The 20,011-nt window shown below is 60.0% G+C and overlaps 1 protein-coding gene and 1 long non-coding RNA gene across 2 annotated transcripts in view; one reads left to right on the top strand and one right to left on the bottom strand.

Moving 5' to 3' along the window:
• Positions 1-17,481, bottom strand: part of RNF44 (ring finger protein 44) — a 36,353-nt gene extending 18,872 nt beyond the window's left edge. The window contains 1 exon segment of the mRNA XM_048860073.2: positions 17,371-17,481. The gene's annotated coding sequence lies outside the window, so the exon portion shown is untranslated.
• Positions 683-2,738, top strand: LOC142072927 (uncharacterized). Its single transcript, XR_012669538.1, has 2 exons — positions 683-1,514; positions 2,284-2,738. It is a non-coding gene; the product is annotated as an uncharacterized LOC142072927 (long non-coding RNA).
• Positions 17,482-20,011: the final 2,530 nt, after the last annotated feature.

Below are 20,011 nucleotides of genomic sequence, written 5' to 3'. Positions count from 1 at the left end.
CGGCTCCGTGTGGGGGGCGCCCGGCCCCGCCCCGCCCGCGGGCCCCGCCCCGGCCTCTGGCCCTTTAAGACCCGACGGGGAGCGGCGGCGGCCGGGGCGTTTGATTCACAACATTTGGGGCCGGGGGCGCGCGGGGGGGGGGGGGGGGCGCGCGGGGGGGGGGGGGGGGCGCGCGCGCGCGGCAGGGCACGTGACCGGGCGCGTCACACTCCACCGCCATCTTGCACCGGGGGGGGGGCCCGAACCCCTCCCCCCCGCCGTGCGGGGCACCCGGGCACGGCGTAACCAGGGGCAGCGGGTATCCTAGCAACCGTCGCCGCGCAGCGCGGGATGGGATGGGGGCCTAGCAACCAGGGGCGCCGCGGGACCGGCCAGAGCCCGCGAGAGGCTGCACCGGGCCCAGCCCGCCCAGCGCACAAGGCCGGCCCCGATCCTGAGCCCCCAGGCCCTGCTCCTGAGCCCCGGCCCAGAGCCCCCCCCACCCGCCCGCTCCTGAGCCCCGGCCCAGAGCCGGCCCCGATCCTGAGCCCCGCTCCTGAGCCCCCAGGCCCCAATCCTGAGCCCCGGCCCAGAGCCCCACCCGCCCGCCCACTCCTGAGCCCCGGCCCAGAGCCGGTCCCGATCCTGAGCCCCCAGGCCCCAATCCTGAGCCCCGGCCCAGAGCCCCACCCGCCCGCCCACTCCTGAGCCCCGGCCCAGAGCCGGTCCCGATCCTGAGCCCCCAGGCCCCAATCCTGAGCCCCGGCCCAGAGCCCCACCCGCCCGCCCACTCCTGAGCCCCGGCCCAGAGCCGGCCCCGATCCTGAGCCCCCAGGCCCCGCTCCTGAGCCCCGGCCCAGAGCCAGCCCCAATCCTGAGCCCCGGCCCAGAGCCCCCCCCGCCCGCCCGCTCCTGAGCCCCCAGGCCCCGCTCCTGAGCCCCGGCCCAGAGGCCCCCCCCCAAGCCCCAGCCCAGAGCCGGCCTCCCTCCTGAGCCCCCAGGCCCCGATCCTGAGCCCCAGCCCAGAGCACCCCCCCCCGCTCCTGAGCCCCAGCCCAGAGCCGGCCCCGATCCTGAGCCCTCCAGGCCCCGCTCCTGAGGAGCCAGCCCCCCGAGCCCCACTCCTGATCCCCCCAGCCCAGGCTGGGGCCGGCTTCTCCCCGGGCGATTCTGTCGCTGTGTGGGGCGGAAGGGTTGGATCCTCTCCCTGCAGCCCCAGGACCCGAGCCCCACGGCGCCCCGGTGAGCGGCCCCACGGAGAGCCCCTGGGACGGCGGGTTACCCAAGGCCAGGGAGCTGCGAGGAGGAGGAGGAGGGATACTGTCCTTCGGCACTGGACCGTGAGCATGTCCCAGCGTGACCCCGGCCGCCCTCGGCCAGGCCTCTCTCCCCTGCACGATTTGCACGGCCTGGGCCTTGCACGATGACACGCGGCCCTGACAGGACTGAGCGGCCCGCTGTCTGGGGACCGAGATGGAGGCAGTTCAGTTTATGGGCTAAATTTGACATCACCTAATCATGTGTTTTCCTCAAAGGTGAGTCCCAAATAAATACTAAAAAAAGAAAAGGAGGACTTGTGGCACCTTAAAGACGAACAAATTTCGTGCCACAAGTCCTCCTGTTCTTTTTGCGGATACAGACTAACACGGCTGCCACTCTGAAATAAATACTAGGCATTTTACAGTCCTTCCTGGTGAAAGCCAGAGACTGCACAATTGCTCCAACTCCTGCTTAACTTCAAGCATCTCCCCATCTCACACCAGCACAAACAACCAAGGGCAAGAGTGAAAAATACCAAGATCCTGGCTAAGGCCGACACGGCCCTTTTCTTGCACTGCACCAGTATTTCGGGAGCCAGTAATGGAGCTTCAGCTTTCACTGACGTTTTAAGGATGGCTTTAACCAGAATCTTAGACTTTTTTTTTAATGTAGATATTCATTGTTTCTGCATCAGGCTTTTCAGCCAAAGCCAGCACGTTCTCATTTTAACCAGTCTGTCAGCTTCTTCGAATATAGTCATTTCTAGAGTTCAGAGTACCTTGAGGACATACACATGCCCCTAAGTCCCCCTGCCAACCTGCAGTTTCACAACCATCTTTTCCTTTTCAGTTGTGTGAAAAAACCACAAAAGGGGACCCGAGTGCAATGGAACTCATTACGCACCAAGTGCTTTTAAACACAGAGTAAACAAACTGTAAAAAAATAAAATAAATCCCCCCTCTACTCTGGTATCTCAGATGCAGACAGAAGTGTTTGAACTGATGGTATCACGAACACTGACTGTTTACATTTTTTCGGCAACAGAAAAGTCCAATTGGCATTTGGAAAGGCTTGTGGCTTTATACTGGAACAATGAGGGAGCACCGAACCCTACAAATATACAGGAGTTGCACCAGAAGCAAACTGAGGAAGGCCTGCAGTTTGTGCCTCGAGACCAGGGGAGCATGCCAAGAGACTGTGCTACTGACTGTCCACTGATCCTCTGGAAACTCACTCAGCTGCTCTGAGTCACACCAGGTACATAGTTAAATACCAGATGCTGTGTCCAAACTAAACCTCCCTACTAATATAGAAGCATTTAATGGACACACTGAAAGCCCCAGTGAAGAAAGAGAGCCAGCTTACAGCTATGATGTAATGGGAGGACTGTTCTACAGTCATGAAATCATCCCTGTAAAGTATGAACAAGGCAAAGGATTTGTGGAGCTAGTGAATGTGTAGTGCCATCACTCTAAAATAAACACTCCAACTGGTTACAACATTTTAACCAGTCAGGAAGGCAGCAAGCAAACCAACAAAAGGTGGCCAGGTCACTCCGGACATCACAATCCCATCTTATACCGCACAGTCCAGAGTTCACTCGAGACAAGCTAGGTTTCAAAAACAGCCAAAATATTTTAGTGGTTCCAATTCCGGATCGAAAACATGATGGAGACCACGTACCTGAGACACCCCGGCAGTTCTACTGAGCAACACTGGGCCCTCTGTCATCAGGTCCCTGTCCGAGTCCCCTAAGGCAGATAGCCTCATTGCTCAGCATCCCCACCGTCTTCAAGTGTCATTCACACCAAATGGAACCCCAGCAAATAGCATTCATGATAGACAGAGAGCTGGGAAGGGTCAGGGGACAGTTCAAGTACCCTGCAGCAGGCAGATCTGTAGAACTGTAGCAAAGATTTAACCATTACTCTTGGGGTAGGCACCCCACTAAACATAATGGTGTCCGCTGCCAGCCATGCGACCTTCCAATTGGCAGTTTCTGTCTAAACTGGGTACATACTTGCGGAGCCAGAGAACATATGTTCCCACCCCTCCCATGGGAGCTTCATTACTGAAGTGAATTTAGTGCTGATGAAAGGTACCCGAGCGGCAACCACAGGGAGCAAAGGCCTCTAACCGACCTCCAGGGCAGGTGCAAACAGCAGGCATGTAAGCGTCACACGTATTCACCAACATACCGCACCCTGCCCTGGAGGTCAAGGGATTTCAGCCTCTGTGCTCCCATTCTACCCTTGGCCTCTGTGCCGAGGCGGCCAACAAGTACCAGCAACTTTGCAACATGGAGATTGGATCAGCAGGTAGCGGGGCCCTCAGCCTCTCTCACCTCTGCCCCAGCAGATGATCAGAGGGGCGCAACTTTTGGTCAGTACTGAGCTGGGCTGGGAGAAATTCCAACACCAATCACAAGGGCCCCAGTCTCCTTCCCCAGCCGTCTTTATTTAATCTGACCCACACCTTGCTTGTAAGTCTGTGACTTGCCTCAAGACCCACCATTCCCACAGGCTGTGCTCACGACAGCACACCACAGCCTTTGGGAGCTCACCAGGCAACTCTTACCATGCTGCGGCTGTGCATGCCGACACTGCCTCCAAGGAGACGTCACAGGCCCTCATCGGCTGCTTTGCAGCGTGAGTAAATATACAGCCCGTCCTCTCCCTGGTCGCCTAACTCCAAACCTCCTGGAGTCCAACCTCTTTAAGACACCATCTGCTGCTGCAGACATGTACCGCTTCCCATGACCTAGATACAGGTCAGGTCTGTAGTAGGATTAGATTGGGTGGGTTGAAGTAGCTCAGTGCATCTCCCTTAAGAATTCTCTTCCCTGATCCTCCCCAAAACCTCCTGGCTGCTAACAATTTTTGCTCAGGCTCATTTTGGTTTCTTCTCCAGGAGCAGAGAGCGGGGAAAAAACCCTCAGCAGCCAACAGCCAAGCTCAGAAACTGCCTGTCCAGAAAGCAAACAAAGCGGTTGGCTACCCAAGCCCATAAATCCTTCCAGGTATGTCTACCCTGCACTTAAATACCCATGGCTGGCCCGTGTCAACTGACTCGGGATTGTGGGGCTTGGGCTAAGGGGTTGCTTAACTGTGGTGTAGACATTCAAGCTCTCAGTCCCTCCCGGGGTCCCTGAGCCCAAATGTCTACACTGCAGTTGAACAGCTCCAAGCCCCATGAGCCCAAGTCAGCTGACAAGGGCCAGCCACGAGTTCTTATCTGCAGTGTAGACATACTACTAGAGCGCGCAGGGCAGAGATGCTCTTCCTATCCCAAGACCTGTCACAAGCTCCAGGGGCTGCACCAACGCAGCCTTGCTTAGCTGCCCCAGGATAAGCCACTTCCCCCACAGTGCTCCCTCTCCACTCAACTTGGTGCAGTGATCTTCCCTGACAGTACAGGCAGGACGCCTCGGCTTTGACTGCCCACCTCCCACTCACCCCCAAACTGACAGCTGCAGCAATACTCACAGGACAGATATTAATATGAAAGAAAAAACCCACAAGCTCCCCCCCCACACACACACACAGACACACACAGACACCTTCTCTTTCTTCACTTGTCCCAAGGTCACCATATCCCTGTGGCCTGGGACTTCGTGTCCCCAGCAAGTCAGACGCTGCAGCAGCCAGCTCTCACCTGGGTACTTGAACAGCAAGGGGAACCCCTCGTTCTCTGAAGCCCCCCCCAGCCGTGTTTCAGGAGGGTCCATGCATGCAGAGCCACAGAGCCAGTCTGCTTGTGCCGATATATTTTTATTCGATTTGAACATACCATGGACCATGCTGCCTCGAGGTCGCTCCAGCAAACAACTCCCCATCCCAGTGTCTGCAAAGGGCTGGGAGAGGTCTCCTCCCCCCTTGCCATGCCACGTCATAGCAATCCTCTTTCTAGGCAATTCCCTATGCCATGCGGCCCCTGAGGCTGTTCTCATTTACACTAGGGGCCAACACCAGCCTCTGAAACAGCCTGGCACCTCACAAGGTGGCAAAACACCCCCTTTGTTACCCTCCCCCTGCCAAGGAGGCACAGCACAGAATCGGGACCCACTGCCATGTTCTAGAGCAGTGGTTTTCAAACTGCGGGTCGCAACCCAGGAATGGGAGACACTGGGTTGCGGCGGCTCTGGTCAGCACTGCCAACTGGGCCATTAAAAGTCACGTTGGTGGTGCTGCCTGGCTAAGGCAGGCTAGTGCTTACCTGTTCTGACACCACGCTGCACCCCCGGAAGCGGCCAGCAGCAGGTCTGGCTCCTAGGCGGGGGGACCATGGGGCTCCACACGCTGCCCCTGCCCCGAGCACCGGCTCTGGACTCCAATTGGCCAGTAACCAGCCAATGGGAGCTGCGGGGGGCGGTGCCTGTGGGCAAGAGCTGCGTGCAGCCACTTGCGCGCCTCCGCCTAGGAGCCGGACCTGCTGCTGGCCGCTTCCGGGGTGCAGCGTGGTCCGCAGGGCCAGGACAGGCTGGAAGCCTGCCTCTGCACCCCCGCTGCGCCACTCACCGGGAGCCTCCCAAGGTAAGCCCACGCCCCAATCCCCTGCCCCAGCCCCCGCAAAACCCAGAGCCCCTTCCTGCACCCCAAACCGCTCATCCCCAGCCCCACCCCAGAGCCTGCACCCCCAGCCCTGACCCCCTCCCACACCCCAAACCTCCTGAGCCAGCCCAGAGCTCCCTCCCACACCCTGAACCTCTCATTCCTGGCCCCACCCCAGAGCCCTCACCCCCATACCCCAACCTTCTGCCCCAGCCCTGAGCCCCTCCCACACCCAAATCACTCATCCCCAGCTCCATTGGGTCACAGGCATCAACAATTTTCTTCAACTGGGTCACCAGAAAAAAAAAGTTTGAAAAACTCTAGAGTGCTGTGTGTCCATGTACCCGCCCTTTGACTCTAGCCTGAACATTACCCCCCAGGCGTCAGAAAGGACAGAATGCTTTTCCCTATCACCCCCTCCTTGGCGCTTCAGAGTGAGCGGCTCTGGGGCAAAGAGCTGGATCTCAGACCCCGCTCACAACAGAGTCCCCAAGACAGTTCACTGTACACATCCGTCTGGCTCTCACAGCATTTGCAAGGCAGCCTTGGGCTAGTGCCTAGGAAGTAAAGTGAGGCTGCGAAGCCTAGTCTCACTGCTCAAGCCGAGAAACCCCAAGAGCGAGAACCGCATCCGTGGTGAAAAGTAATTTTGTTACAAGTGGAAACACTATGTAGCCACCTAGGGCGCTAGAAACAAAGTGAGGAAGCTGGTTTGGGGGGTTTTTTGAGCATCAAGCCTTTCCTTTGACTCTGTCCCTTTAAAGGGACGTGGACAACTGGAAATCTAATCGTTTCCAAAAATGAGCTGACAGTAGCTCCACTGGAGACACCTGCTCCAACGGGATCTGGGATTTTCAGAGCCTGCTTCTCCTTCTGCCCCAAATTTTCATTTGCACTTTGCTGAGAGCGCGCGGCACGCAGACAGCCGGCTCGAAGGGCCACGGGATAATCCGACGCACGAAGGGCTGTCACATGCACCCAGGAACCTCACAGACACAGCGGAGAAGTAGGGTGGTTCCTGCGCTCTCGGTTACAGCCCCCTCAGGTATTGCCAGGGCACACGTGCAGTGCTCCCAGCGCCCCTTTAGCCAGCGCTGCTGCACCGCTGGCAACAGACACATGCAGGGCGCAGGAGCCGTCCAGCCCCAGGGACAGCTCCTGCCAAAGGACCTCGATGGTTAGCCACGTTCCCCGCAGCGCTGCCAGCAAGAGCAAAGCACCTCAGACACTCCGAGCCAACAGCAAACATGGACAGCCGGCCAGATCCCGGATGGCAGGGAAAATGTATGTGCTGGGGGCAGAGATGGGCTGGCACAGAGGTCCTGGCTGCAATGTTAAGCAGGGATCAGGGTCTGGTTCCTCATTTCCCTCAGCTGGTTGGGTCTCGGTCTCATCCAGGGCTTCAAGCAGCGCTCCTCTGCGATGAGCAACTAAAAACGGCCCTTTCTCACTCGCAGATTGGGCCCGCCCCCCATGATACACATGTGTCCGAGTCAAAAGTTCACACAGCTTTTTACTGCTGTGAGCCCTGCTTCGCTCAGAGAGAGTCTGTCCTTCCTTGCTGGTCATTGAGCTCCAGGAAATGACACCTGTGCAAAGCCACTGAGGGCCCCAGGTGTGAGAGGGAGGCAGGGCTTGGACTGTAGGTGCTTTATTCATCGGGACAGCACACAGTGGAAAGAGTGCGGACTGAGTTTGCAGGGCTGGCAGTTCCCAGAATTTGCCCTGGTCAGCTGAGCACATTTGCTTTAGAAATCATGGGAACCCAACCGTGGAACCCCACTCCCGTCCTCCCTCCATCTGAGACAGACGCTTTGCAGAGCAGGACCACGCCATGAGGAGAGCCCTACCAAGCACCTCTCCAGCCACTCTGAGCTGCCATGGCTGGGCCAATGCTGTAGAACAGTGACTGTGAGTGGCAGACGTCACCCTGGGTCTGCGCGGGGCAAATACCCTACGCATTGAGAGCACGACGCAGATGAGGGCGTTTTCTTTAGGAAAAAACTGGAAATTCCAAGTTAGAGCAACACCTAACTCTTCCCCGCCCCATGCGCACACACACATTTTTCAAAGCACAGACATGCCAAGACAGGGTGCCTTGAGTGACCCCCTAACTCCCCGCCATGGCCCTTCCCTGAGGGGAGCCAGCAATTCGCAACTAGCCTCATTCCCCAAACACAAGGCAGTTGCAGCCAGCACACACTCCAGCCCACGAGGTCCTCGAGATTCAGGCCTTTGCCAGCTCCGGAACCACAGGCAACAATTCACCTCTCCTCAGAGAAATACTGCATGCCGATTGGCACACAGCTTGTGGGTCTCTGGGCAAAGCGGAGGTCCCGTGATCGTGACTGGTGACAGCGTTAACAGTTTGTATTGGACAGCCGTGTCTAAAAGCAGCTGCTCCCGTGTGCAAGACTCCACCCAAACAGCACAGGGACAGTGGCTTCTCCACGCTTGCAGGACGCCCTGAGGCCAGATCAGCAGCAGAGACTGGGCGTTTGAGTCCAGCCAGCCAAGGTGTGGAGGGGGCGAAAACCGCAGTTTTAGGAGACCCCTTTCTTCCCCTTTATTGGAAAAGTCAGAACCCCACTTTTCTAGAGCCCGCCTAGCTCACTGCACGGGGCTGCTTTTCCTTCCCACCCTAATCCAGCCCCCGTGGGCCAAGGTTTTGGGCAGATCAGTCACATCCTAGCTGAATTAGGGGAACGTCCCGTATTGGCTTTTTAACAACATGTGATTCTGCTTTAATCACAGAACCACTCACACAGCCACCAAGCGCTGCCCAGAACAGCCCACCAGGGCCAGGCACCTGCAGGAAGAGCCCTCAGCCCCCCTGGTAATCACTGCTGCATTCCTCTAACAGGGGTAATTCAATTCCCTATGAACTCTCTTCCATTTCAAACAAAACTCCATCACCCCAATTTCATTAGCTGTCTCTGGGCTCCCAGCCCAATCAGTTCCCCAGCACAGAGCCCATGGCCCACACAGGCAAAGCCACAGACACACTCCTGTCACAGCAGTAGCAACTTCCACTGCACAAATCAATGGGGATTTTAAAAGTCTCTTTCCCCTTTATTTGTTCCATGTGCTCCATGAATGGGAGCCATAAACCACGGCAGTCCGAGGCAGCAGGTTTTACTGCTCCAGCCAGGGACCGCCATCTACGCGCTGCTTTACAAGTCAGATGTAGTGGCTGCCATGAGCAGAGGACACACCATTCTCACTCCAGCGCAGGGAGTGCTAACACACACACCACCCAGCACTCGCATGGGGCCAGCCAGCCTGGCCCTGGAGTGCTGAAGGGCACTGCTGGGGAATGCTTATTCCCACCAGGCGACCAGGTCTGCAAACACCAGGCGGGGAATCTAGGCATCAGCAAACACTGCACTGGGTAGGAAAGGCGCTGGCCTCAGCTGGATGCTGCTCTAACCTCATTGTGCAAGAACCGGAAGGTGCTCAGCTTGCAAACCGGAGAGCGCAGCAGCACTGTTTCCTGCTGTTCCCCAGAGCTCTGCATCTGCCCTGCCGTGTGAGGCCTCTCCCTGTGAGAGCATGCCGCTCAGGTCACCAGACCTGCCGGGGGCTCCAGATGGCACTCACCGCTCCCTGGCAATCTCTCCTTTATTACAGCGTGGGAGTTCCCGACTCCCGCCAGCAGGTGGAGGGACCCTGCGGAGCAGCGGAGACCGGTGTGGAGACAGCCCCGACCTCAAGCGCGAGCGCTCTCAATGGCCAAGAACAGCCCAGAGCTTCACGCTGTCCACGGGCCTTAGCGACAGCAGGCTCAGAGCACACCTGGGGGACCGGCACTGTCCCGCCCCCTCCTCTGGGACCCCAGGGCAGCTGCCCAGGGGAAAGAGGAGGTGCTGCATGCACCCCCCCGGGTACTGCCTCCTCTTTCTCAGGCTGAGAGGCCTTTCCCCTCACAATCCCAGAGCCACCAGGACTGACGAGATGGCCCAGAGGAAACCATGCCACCACGCACTTCCCACCCAGCTCCAAGCACTTCGAGCAGCGCCAGCCCCCAGAGAGGCAGATTCCACTCAGCCCACACGACTTGGTCCTCTCTACTCCCTTGGCTCCCGACCGACTCCACTTCCCCAGCCCAGCAGCCCTTTCATTAAGTCCGTTTCAACAGAAGACCTTTGTGGTTTTGCTCAGCCCTGCTGAGCACGAGCTCCGAGTTCTCCGTGTGGCCGTACAGATACCAGCCCCAGCCACCACACAGCACCAACTCCAAGATCAGGGCACACGCTCCTGGGGAAGCAAAAGTGCCTCATCAATAGTCAGAGGCAGCCCATGTGCAGGGTTGCCAACCCTCCAGGATTGTCCTGGCGTCTCCTGGAATTAAAAGTTAATCTTTAATTAAGGATTATGTCATGTAACAAAACCTCCAGGAATACGTCCAACCAAAACTGACAACCCTACCCATGTGCTTTGGGGCAGTAACAAAATAAGAGATGCAGGGGTTTCTGCCTTGGGGTCGGCCCAGCCCGGCAGTTTCTAGCTCCCTGCCCTGGTGCTTTGCTCTGACTGGATGCAGAATGTCCAAAAAAGGGAATCGGGTGGGGCCAGGTGCCCTTAAGCCAAACTACAGCTGCCAGCCACCTAAGCCCCAAAGAGCTCGCCGGCCAGCATCACCTTCACGCTCCATTCAAACATTGCCAGAGGGCCAATCGGAGCCAGTCCTGGCCATGGTCTGTGCCAGGTGGGCACCCAGCCACTAGGATCCTACTCATCTCACATAGGTTCCCAAGCAGATGGGGATCACCACTGGTCACTGCTGCTCTGGGCTGGATTCAGGTTGGGGGAGAAAGGCTCCCTATCCCGTCACCAGCTCCCCCAGGAGGGGAACAAGTCGCTCACAAGAACCTCCCGCCCTCACCACGCTCTCCTGGACTCACCCCAGGAGAGACTCCTGCACCGATCCCACCGGAAGTGCCACCTGAGGGCCTGTGCTGCCCCTTGGAAACAAGATTCGAAGCGGGGCCAGAATTCATCTAAAAGCCCAAATCCCACCCCAAGAGACTCAGCTGCACAGAGGGCAGCTTCCCACGGCGAGGCTGGCTGCAAAGCAAACACCCAAAGGTGACAAACAAAGGCACCTCAACCAGCTTGCTGCATTAGTCGTATTTTTAGACACCGCTATGAAGCCGGCCTTATTATTTTCATAGCAATGTGCATAATTACCCACAAAGCACTGCAGTGGCATAAGAAACCAGCTCGCTCTCCCTCTGACAAGAGCTAGTAAAGGGCAGGCCTGCATCAATTCTGTACTCCTATTATCCTGAGAAAGAGGGGCTGGGGAAACTGAGGGGTGCAGAGCTAGTGCAGAGTGTGAATCACAGGGACCAAAAGTTGGTCCTCTCGAGCTCATCCTCATCCAGGAAGCCTGGGCGGGATGGTGTCCAGAAAGCAGGCTGCATGCCTCCCCAGGATGAGGTGCCCCAGTTCAGCCTGAGAGACGGACACCCTGGGGCAACTCAGAGGACAGTGGCAGTTTGACCTCCTCCTCTTCTCTTGGGTCAGTGCTTGTGGGCCGCCCAGGAGGAGTCTGTCTGCAGGGCGGGCTGGGAGGGGGAGCTCCGTGCATGGCGGCAGCAGGCATGCAGACAGGAGTGAGAGTCAGGCAGCGAGGCTGGCAACGTGGGACACCACTAGAGGAGGTGGCCATGGAGGTGCAGACAATGGGTCAAAGGGGCTATGGGAATCACCCCAGCCTGTCGCATTAGCAGCTCTGGGTTTGGGCAGACTGCAGGGAGAGCCAGGAGGCCAGAGAGCGCAGCAATTATGGCAAGCAGGTCCAACAAGCATTTCAGCTGCCAGAGTGGAGAGGAAGAGTCGGGTTTTCAGGATGTGGCGGAGAAAGGAGCCGGGGGGGCGTGACGATTCCTTCAGCCTGGGGATGGCAGCGCTGCCCACAACAGAGGGGACAGGGCAGAGCAGTTGGCAAGAACACAGCGCTTCTGCTTTGGCACCGTTTAGCTCACACTGGCGACCAGGTTTAGCCAGTGGAATTTCCACTTCTAGAAAAAAACAGCCAGAATGATTTACTCTGCACATGGCCTGGGCCGGGCTCGCTAGAATCCACTGCTCATTGACTAGGCCTTTAAACACTGTATTTAATAAGCTAATGACCTACACTTCTCTCCCCTCACCCCCCATGAGTCCCTAGGTGCGAACGGGGCTTTTCGGACCCCCCCCCCATACACCGCATACAAGTAATCAGAGAACTACGGATGGATGCTGGCTGCAAAGTGCGTTATATGCCCTGGCAGGCTAGAGAACAGTTGCCCGGCAGTTTTTCTGTTGCGTTCCATGTATTTCTTTGTAAGCCTCACTGCTAGTGGCAATGCTTGCCAGGTGCTTAGAACCAAGATTCCCACCCCCCCCGTCACGTCTGCTCCTTCGCCATTTGACAAAACATTTTCCTGGGGTTTGAGTGGAGCTGAAAATTAGTAACTTCAGTAGAGAAAGCAAGTTCCCCCCAGCTCTGGGGTAAGAACTCTTAGCGGACTGCTCCTGTTGAACCAGAAGAGGGAGCTCTGTGTTTCACCAGGTCTTGCACAAAGTGTCCTTTAAATTCCTCAGGGACTGAAGGGGGGGCGGCAAGTAAAGTTTGGAGACCCTTCCATCAGATGAGAACCAGTTTTAAAAGCTGGAGCTGAACTGGGGGTGTCACCCTAACCAACCTGCCTCCATAGGGAAAGGCCAGGCTGCCTCGAGCCTACAGAATGGGGGAGTCCGAGGGGCGGGGAGTCCTGTCGCCTCGCAGGGTAACCAGGTGAATAAGCGAACCCGGCTGAGCCATTTTTCAAGAACAGCCAGCCACAGCCAGGCTCAGCAGCCTGACAGAAAGAAAAGGAGGACTTGTGGCACCTTAGAGACTAACCAATTTATTTGAGCATGAGCTTTCGTGAGCTACAGCTCACTTCATCAGATGCATACCGTGGAAACTGCAGCAGACTTTATATATACAAATAAATTACTATTACCAGCAGGACAGTGGGGTGGGAGGAGGTATTGTTTCATATTCTCTGTGTATATATAAAGTCTGCTGCAGTTTCCACGGTATGCATCTGATGAAGTGAGCTGTAGCTCACGAAAGCTCATGCTCAAATAAATTACACAAGTACTCCTTTTCTTTTTGCGAATACAGACTAACACGGCTGTTCCTCTGAAACCAGCCTGACAGAGGCTATCTGAGAACAGATCTGCAACTGGAAACGCAAGCCCTCCCTCAGTCATTTCTCTTGCAGAACCCTTTCAAGTAAAACAATTCTGGAGCGTGCATCCTATTCAACTCTGCTACCAGGGCTGGCAGCTCTGCAGCTTCCGGCCTGCCCAGGGTCCATCGTACAGCCCCCACCCCCTCAGGGAGCTGCCCACTCACAGGGGTGGACCCAGCCTGGGAGAAAGGTGATCTCAGGTGCAGGGTTTACAGTGGCCCGTTCACGGCACCCTGTTCTAGCACAGGCTTTGTCAGGAGCTGCAAGGAACATCGTAGCTACTTCCCCCAGCAGCATGGCTTAAGAGATGACGTCATACTGGAGTGAATAAAGTCCAACTTAGGTCTACAATGCAGAACTTCCGCCTGACGAGACTAAATCCCTACATGCAACGTGCCTATGGAGATGCAAGCCAGTCCCCTCAGAGCAAGGTCTAGGACCTGGGACCAGCACGTTACAGCAGAAGACGGCTACGTTAAACTCAGAGACCGCGCACCATGCAAGCTGCCAACACAGCCCCTGGCTGGGCAGAGTTTGGGACCCCTGTGCAGTATTCAACACCCCCCCAAAATGACCCCACACAAAGCCTCCTGTATGCAGGGCAGCACTGAGAGCCAAAGACGCCTTGAAACCCACTAGGGACCTCGTGATGCCCGGCTGGTAATGGGGACATGCTCCGATACCACGGTGATGGGTGCCAGGAGAAAACCTGAAGTCCCCTGCAGCACTCAGAATCTCCAAGCTGCAGCCCGGCAGCAACACCCGAGAACTCGTGAGCCAGGCTGACTGGTCCCAATGTCTAAGCGGAGCGAAAGGCAAGGGCCAAACAAGCAGCTGAACTGGGCAGCCCGTCCCAAGGGGAGAGTGACACGAGAGGAAATGTGTTTAAAGAGGCAAGCCAGGGCTGTGCGGGCCCCCGGTGCCAAGCCAGCAATCCAGGGCAAGGGCCATCTGTCACTAGACACTTGTGCAGCACCAGTGCACTGGGGCTGCGACCTGGGTCAGGCCCTTTGGGGCTGCCGCCGTAGGAACACCTGATGATGATAATTCCACCTCCTTCGATCCCAACACTCCAGCTCTAGCTGCCAGCCCCAGAATCACCAGCAGGCCATAGTGGCCAGGGTCAGAATCCCTGCCCCAGGAGCCACTGGCTCGCAGCCCTGGTCCGACAGCCTGCAGCAGGGGCATGCAGCAAGAGTCAGCAGACTGTCCAAGCTGAGCTACGCTAGTACATGGCAGCAAGAGCCCTTGGCCTAGTCAGCCTGCCATGTGGCTAGTTACCACCTCCCATCCGCCAGCCAGAGGCTTTTCCCCTTTTACAGGGGCTCAGGTAACCAGCCTCTACAGAGAGACAGAGTAACCTCAGTGCACCCCTAGCCCCCAGGCACCGCCTCCCCCTGGTCCCCTTCCCTGCTGCCCCGGGCGCTGCCTCCCCCTGGACCCCTCCCCCTGCAGCCCCTTTGCGCTATACCCTGATCCGAACAAAGTCACCACCAGGGACCCTGCCCCAACTTCACACAGCCCCGCACAGCAGGGACCTTCCCTGCAACGCCAGCCCCCTGCCCGGGAGCACCTGTCCCCGCATCCCAGACAGCAGAAGAGAGAGAAACCATTGATCCACCCCCTTCCTGCCCTCCACGCCCACGCCCACGGGCTCTGCCTGTCGGCCGGAACCTGGCACTGGACGACGGGACGGATCGCTCGGTAATCGCCCTGTTCCCTTCGCTCCCTCGGAAGCGCCTGGCACTGGCCGCTGTCAGAGACAGGACGCAGGGTTGATAGGACCACAGGGCTGACCCAGTGTGGCTGCTCTTTCGGTCCCCGGGCCCACCCCCCCGCACCGGGCTGTGTGTGTGTGTGTGTGTACCTCCCCCCGCCCACCCCCCCGCACCGGGCTCTGTGTGTGTGTGTGTGTGTGTGTGTGCACCTCCCCCCCGCCCACCCCCCCGCACCGGGCTGTGTGTGTGTGTGTGTGTACCTCCCCCCGCCCACCCCCCCGCACCGGGCTGTGTGTGTGTGTGTGTGTACCTCCCCCCGCCCACCCCCCCGCACCGGGCTGTGTGTGTGTGTGTGTGTGTGTACCTCCCCCCGCCCACCCCCCCGCACCGGGCTGTGTGTGTGTGTGTGTCTGTGTGTACACCTCCCCCCAGCCCACCCCCCCGCACCGGGCTGTGTGTGTGTGTGTGTGTACCTCCCCCCGCCCACCCCCCCGCACCGGGCTGTGTGTGTGTGTGTGTGTGTGCACCTCCCCCCCGCCCACCCCCCCGCACCGGGCTGTGTGTGTGTGTGTGTACCTCCCCCCGCCCACCCCCCCGCACCGGGCTGTGTGTGTGTGTGTCTGTGTGTGTACCTCCCCCCGCCCACCCCCCCTGCACCGGGCTGTGTGTGTGTGTGTGTGTACCTCCCCCCGCCCACCCCCCCGCACCGGGCTGTGTGTGTGTGTGTCTGTGTGTGTCTGTGTGTGTACCTCCCCCCAGCCCACCCCCCCGCACCGGGCTCTGTGTGTGTGTGTGTGTGTCTGTGTGTGTCTGTGTGTGTGTACCTCCCCCCACCCACCCCCCCGCACCGGGCTGTGTGTGTGTGTGTCTCTGTGTGTACCTCCCCCCGCCCACCCCCCCGCACCGGGCTGTGTGTGTGTGTCTGTGTGTACCTCCCCCCGCCCACCCCCCCGCACCAGGCTGTGTGTGTGTGTGTCTGTGTCTGTGTGTGTGTGTGTACCTCCCCCCAGCCCACCCCCCCGCACCGGGCTGTGTGTCTGTGTGTGTATGTGTACCTCCCCCCACCCCACCCCACCGGGCTGTGTGTGTGTGTGTCTGTACCTCCCCCCAGCCCACCCCCCCGCACCGGGCTGTGTGTGTCTGTGTGTGTGTGTGTCTGTGTGCACCTCCCCCCAGCCCACCCCCCTGCACCGGGCTGTGTGTGTGTCTGTGTGCACCTCCCCCCAGCCCACCCCCCTGCACCGGGCTGTGTGTGTGTGTGTCTGTGTGCACCTCCCCCTGCCCACCCCCCCGCACCGGGCTGTGTGTGTGCACCTCCCCCAGCCCACCCCCCCGCACCGGGCTCTGTGTGTGTGTGTGTGTGTGTGTGTACCTCCCCCCAGCCCACCCCCCCGCACCGGGCTCTGTGTGTGTGTGTGTACCTCCCCCCGCCCACCCCCCCGCACCGGGCTGTGTGTGTGTGTGTCTGTGTGTGTACCTCCCCCCGCCCACCCCCCCTGCACCGGGCTGTGTGTGTGTGTGTGTGTACCTCCCCCCGCCCACCCCCCCGCACCGGGCTGTGTGTGTGTGTGTCTGTGTGTGTCTGTGTGTGTACCTCCCCCCAGCCCACCCCCCCGCACCGGGCTCTGTGTGTGTGTGTGTGTGTCTGTGTGTGTGTACCTCCCCCCCGCACCGGGCTGTGTGTGTGTGTGTCTCTGTGTGTACCTCCCCCCGCCCACCCCCCCGCACCGGGCTGTGTGTGTGTGTCTGTGTGTACCTCCCCCCGCCCACCCCCCCGCACCAGGCTGTGTGTGTGTGTGTCTGTGTGTGTGTGTGTGTGTGTACCTCCCCCCAGCCCACCCCCCCGCACCGGGCTGTGTGTCTGTGTGTGTATGTGTACCTCCCCCCACCCCACCCCACCCCACCGGGCTGTGTGTGTGTGTGTCTGTACCTCCCCCCAGCCCACCCCCCCGCACCGGGCTGTGTGTGTCTGTGTGTGTGTGTCTGTGTGCACCTCCCCCCAGCCCACCCCCCTGCACCGGGCTGTGTGTGTGTGTGTCTGTGTGCACCTCCCCCTGCCCACCCCCCCGCACCGGGCTGTGTGTGTGCACCTCCCCCAGCCCACCCCCCCGCACCGGGCTCTGTGTGTGTGTGTGTGTGTGTGTGTACCTCCCCCCAGCCCACCCCCCCGCACCGGGCTCTGTGTGCGTGTGTGTGTGTACCTCCCCTGCACCGGGCTGTGTGTGTCTGTGTCTGTGTGTGTGTGTGTGCGTACCTCCCCCCAGCCCCGGGCTGTGTGTGTCTGTGTACCTCCCCCCAGACCACCCCCCCGCACCGGGCTCTGTGTGTGTGTGTGTGTGTGTGTGTGTACCTCCCCCCAGCCCACCCCCCTGCACCGGGCTCTGTGTGTGTGTGTGCACGCACCTCCCCCCAGCCCACCCCCCCGCACCGGGCTGTGTGTGTGCACCTCCCCCCAGCCCACCCCCCCGCACCGGGCTGTGCCTGCACCTACCCCCCAGTGCGTGTGTGCGCGTGCGCGCACCCCCCGCCCACACACCCCCCGCCGCCCCGGGCTCCCCCCTCCAGAGCCCGCAGGCCCCTGGCCAAGCCGCCCCACGGGGGGCAGGGAGCGAGGCCGCCGCCCGGGGTCCCTACCTGCCGCCGGCCGGCCGGGCTCAGCCCGCTCGCATGGCCCGGGCGCTGGAGGCCGCGGGCGCGGTGCAGCTGCCTGGCGCTGGCTCCTCGGGCCCAGCGCTCAGCCCCGCCCCATGGTGCCGCGGCCCCCCCGGGCCGCCGCCGATGGAACCGGCCGCGCCGCACGCAGGAGCAGGCTCCCCCCGCGGCACGAATGGACCAGTCCGCGGCCCGCTCCACCAGGGCAAGGAGAGGCGGCAGCTCGGGGCAAACCAGGGCGGGGCCGTAGTGCGCCTAAAGGCTGCGCCTCACAACCTCCTGGGGCCGGGGCCGGGGCCGTAACGTGCCTAAAGGCTGCCCCCCAAATCCTGCTCGGCGGAGCCCTGCGCTCGGGAGGACAGGCTGCACCCACAGCCGGCGCCAAAGCAGGGGCCACAATTCACCCAAGTACTGTGCCCCTTGAGCCCAAAGGGGGGGTTCACAGCATGCCCAGCGCAGGGCGTCCCCATTGCACTGGGTACCCCACTGCACTGCCCTGCCAAGGAGACACAGCTGGTAATGGGCCAAGGGCAGGAGGGCACACCCCAAAGGCACCAAAGCTACCCTCGCTGGGAGCCAGGCTCTGCAAGGGGGATGCTGCCTGGGGTAGCACCGGACCAGCCTGGAGACGCCTGGCACAAACATCAGCGGAGCCAGGTGGCAGGAAAGCTGTCTGTTCAGCAAGGTGCCCATGGCAATATGTGAGCAATCAGAGAGTCCCAGCCTCCAGGCTGCCCAAGAAGGGCTTGATGTGGCTGCTGCTTCACCTCACACCAAGTTACCTTAGCCTGCAGGAAGAAATATGTTATCTTGGATCTTGGGCTGGTCAGGACCTTTATGCCCATTTCCCAGATGGAGAAACTGAGGCACGGAGACAGGGATGGGCTCTGTCCCAGGTCCCACAATGAGTCTGTGGTGGAGGCCTGATTTCCAGCCATGCCTGTGACCACTACATTGTACTCTCCTCCCAGAACTGGACCTAGAACCCAGGTGTCCTGATGCCCTGTACTAATGTAACAAATGCTTTTTAAAGTTAAATATGTAGCAAGAGCAGCAGGGATTTTGCAGAGTGGGAGCCCCTCACATGGCTCAGCCCTGCGACCAGCCTCCCAGGGCAGCCTGGAGCACCTCCAGGCAGGCCGAGGTGCCAGGCACAGGGGTCTCCATGGGCAAAGGGGAATGAAGATGGGGAGGAGGGGCTCACTGGAGGTCACTCTTAGGCGCACCCAGCAGAGAGGGGCAGCCCTGCTTTGACCCCCATAGATTACCAGGCCAGGTGGGACCAATGTGATTGTGTAGTTTGACTCCCTGTATAGTGCAGTCCAGGGAACTGCCACAATACCTCCTTTCCCTGCCCCCAGTGGGCTCCCCAGGCCCCCAAGCTAGGTTCCAGAAGGGACCCAGATTCTCAGCTCTCTGCTGCCCGGAAGCAACGGCTTTCCCCAGTGCCCCGGCGTGCGGCTCAGGGGGCCCCTCGCCCCAGAGAGCAGCCTTTGGTGTGAACGTTCCCTGCTTTTCAGAGCAGGCAGGGACAGAGGGTGAGGGAGGGAGTTCCATAGTATCCCCAATAGGGGTGCTGCCAGGGGGTGCCAGGATCTGTGGGTTCCAGGAAGCACCTCCAAGCCACCTGGCGTAATATCCATAGCTGCATGTTAGCCTGGTGTCTGCCCTCCCTGGGGGCTGCACAGCCCACTGCAGTGCCTGCTCCCCCCCCCCGGGAACCCCCCTCGGCACCCGACTACCCAGCTCCTTCCACCAGGGGTACCATCCCTGCCTCAGGCAGAGCAGAGCTGTAACTGGACTCAGGGCAAGACTCCTGCCCATGGCCCAGCCCTCTATGCCAGGGGTGAGTAAGAGCCCAGCCCAGCACATGGGCACGAGCCCCCCCCCCAGGTGTGTGGGGCTCCAGGCAGGTGAGAGCAGCACCCTGCAGGGCGGCACTCCAGCCACCCAGAGCCTCCAGCACACCGGAGCAGGCAATCCTGCGAGGCTGGGGGACGCAGCCTGGCATGCGAGGCCTGACGCCCAGCATGGCAGCAGGCGCTGGGGAGGGGGCAGTTGTTCTGTTCACAGTGCGGGACATTTGTTAGTAACTAGCTGTGACTGCCTGCCAGCCCCCAACACACTGCTGGAGCACATGGGCAACCAGCTGCTGCTGGGTCCCTGGGGACACCCTTGCCCTGGGCACAGCTGCAAGGTGTCGGGCTGGAGCGGCGGGGCAGGCTGTCGGTCCAAGCCCTGCCCTTTCGGCATCTCCCTGCTAGGGGTGGGGCTGCTCACCCTGAGTGCCGTGGGCAAACCCCACAGAGCAACCAGCCAAGCTGTCCAGGCTGGCGCAGCCCCACAGTCTGCTGGCACCTGGTGCCAGGGGAAGGCATGGCAGATGCACCTTCCAGCAGTATGCTGGGCCACACCTGGGGCCAGGGAAATGCTCTTGGTGGCACCCACAGCCCTCGAATGGGGTGGCCGCTTCCCATGTTATGGGCTGTGGATCCCCAAGGAATGTGGCCTGGCCTGGCCCCAGGACCCTGCAGCAAGTCAGAGGGGGCTCTTGGTGCTGAAGTCAGACACCGACTCTGGCCCACAGCCTCTGTTGGCCGCCCTGCCCCTCCTGGGGCAGCCT

This window comes from Caretta caretta, chromosome 8 (genome assembly GCF_965140235.1).
Source record: "Caretta caretta isolate rCarCar2 chromosome 8, rCarCar1.hap1, whole genome shotgun sequence".
In the NCBI taxonomy this organism is placed as follows: Eukaryota; Metazoa; Chordata; order Testudines; family Cheloniidae; genus Caretta; species Caretta caretta.
The sequence above is the reverse complement of the archived record's forward strand: the minus strand, read 5'-3'. Positions and strand labels throughout refer to the sequence as shown.